Source organism: Leptonychotes weddellii, chromosome 1, assembly GCF_054177405.1.
Source record: "Leptonychotes weddellii isolate Sample4059 chromosome 1, ASM5417740v2, whole genome shotgun sequence".
Classification (NCBI taxonomy): Eukaryota; Metazoa; Chordata; class Mammalia; order Carnivora; family Phocidae; genus Leptonychotes; species Leptonychotes weddellii.
Genome location: NC_138369.1, coordinates 46319218 through 46321668, shown reverse-complemented (window position 1 = coordinate 46321668; position 2451 = coordinate 46319218).

The window sequence follows — 2451 nt, the reverse complement described above, 5'->3', positions numbered from 1 at the left end:
TTTTTTTTAAAGATTTTATTTATTTATTTGACAGAGAGAGACACAGCGAGAGAGGGAACATAAGCAGGGGGAGTGGGGGAGGGAGAAGCAGGCTTCCCGCCGAGCAGGGAGCCCGATGTGGGACTCGATCCCAGGACCCTGGGATCATGACCTGAGCCGAAGGCAGACGCTTAACGACTGAGCCACCCAGGCGCCCGACAGTTTGGTAGTTTCTTATAACGTATACTTACCATATGACCCAGTGGTTACACTCATAGGTATTTACCCAAAAGAAATGAAAACCTATGTCCATACTAATACTTGTACATGGATTTTCATAGCAGCTTTCTTCATAACTACCAGAAACAGGAAACAACTCAAATATCCTTCAGCTGATGAATGGAGAAACCAACTGCGGCACATCCATATGATGGAATTTTACTTAGCAATTGAAAGGAATGAATTACTGATACATGTAACAAAATGGATAAATCTCAAGAACATTATGCTATGTGAAAGGAGCCTGACACAAAAGTCTACATGTTATTTGATCCCACTTGTGTGAATGTCCAGAAAAGGCAAAACCATGGGACGCCTGTGTGGCTCAGTCGGTTAAGCGTCTGCCTTCGGCTCAGGTCATGATCTCAGGGTCCTGAGATCGAGTCCCGCGTCGGGCTCCCTGCTCAGTGGGGAGCCTGCTTCTCCCTCTGCCTTCTGCTCCCCCTGCCTGTACTCTCTCTCTGACAAATAAATAAAATCTTAAACAAAACAAAACAAAGGCAAAACCATAATGAGAGAAATCAGATCAGTGGTTGCCAGGATCTGGGGGTGGGCAATGAAGATTGAGTGGAAAGGGAACAGTTTGGAGTGATGGAAATGTTTTGTACCTTTATTGTGGTGGTGATTACATGACTACACACGTGTGTCAAACTTTATCAAGCTGTGCTCTTAAAAAAGATGGATCACGGGGCGCCTGGGTGGCTCAGTCAGTCAAGCGTCCGACTTCTGATTTTGTCTCAGGTCATGATCTCGGGGTCATGAGAAGGAGCTCTGCGTCAGGTTCCACGCTGGGCATGGAGTCTGCTTGGGATTCTCTCCTTCTGCCTCTGTCCCTCCCCCTGCTTGCTCTCTCTCTCTCAGAATAAATAAATAAGATCTTAAAAAAAAAAAATAGGAAGGCAGAGTTACTATGTGTAAATTACTCCTCAATAAAGCTGATTAAGAAGAATTAATGAATTAATATATAAAATCTTGGCGGTGAATGAGATCATTAGAGAGGGGGAGATGAGAGGGGAGAGAGCCCGGGACCATGAACTGAGGAAATCCAACATTCAGAGGTTGGGGAGAGGAGAGGGAGACTCAGAAGGAGTAGGGGTAAGGTAGGAAGAAAAATTGAAGATAGTGATATCCCAGAAACCAAGGAAAGAGGGATTTAGGAGAAGGTCAATGGGCACATAGAGGGCTATCCCCGGCACACATCAAAAGATAACTGTAGGGTGCCTGGGTGGCTCAGTCGTTAAGCATCTGCCTTCGGCTCAGGTCATGGTCCCAGAGTCCTGGGATCAAGCCCCACGTCCAGGTCTCCGCTCAGCGGGAAGCCTGCTTCTCCCTCTCCCACTCCCCGTGCTTCTGTTCCCTCTCTCTCTCTCTCTCTCTGTCAAGTAAATAAATAAAATATTAAAAAAAAAATAACTGTAACACCCATTAGGATGGCTATCATTAAAAAAAGGAAAGAAAGAAAACAACAATTGTTAACAAGGATATAGAGAAATCAGGGCCCTTATGCACTGTGGGTGGGAATGTAAAATGGTGCAGCTGATGTGGAAAACAGTATGGAAGTTCCTCAGAAAATTAAGAGGGGCGCCTGGGTGGCTCAGTCAGTTGAGCGGCTGCCTTCGGCCCAGGTCATGATCCCAGGGTCCTGGGATCGAGCCCCGCATCGGGCTCCCTGCTCAGCGGGGAGCCTGCTTCTCCCCTGCCTGCCATTCCCCCTGCTTGTGCTTGCTCTCTCTCTCTCTCTCACTCTCTCGTTGTCAAATAAATAAATAAAATCTTTAAAAAAAAAAAGAAAATTAAGAATATAACTACATATGATCCAGTAATTCCATGTCTGGGTATATACCCCAAAGAATTGAAAGCAGGTTCTCAAAGATATATTTGTAGAACTGTGTTCATAACATTACTCACAACAGCTAAAACATGGAAGCACCCCAAGTGTCCATTGTTGGATGAATGAATAAGTAAAATGTGCTCTGTATATGCAATGAAATATTCTTCAGCCTTAAAAAGAAGGAAATTCTGACACATGCTACAACATAGATGAACCTTGAGGACATTATGCTAAGTGAAAGAAGCTAGTCACCAGGGTCATGAGTTCAAGCCCCACATTGGGCATAGAGCTTACTAAAAAAAAATAATAATAATAAGTAAATAAAAACAACAGAAATTTGGGCGCCTGGGTGGCTCAGTTGG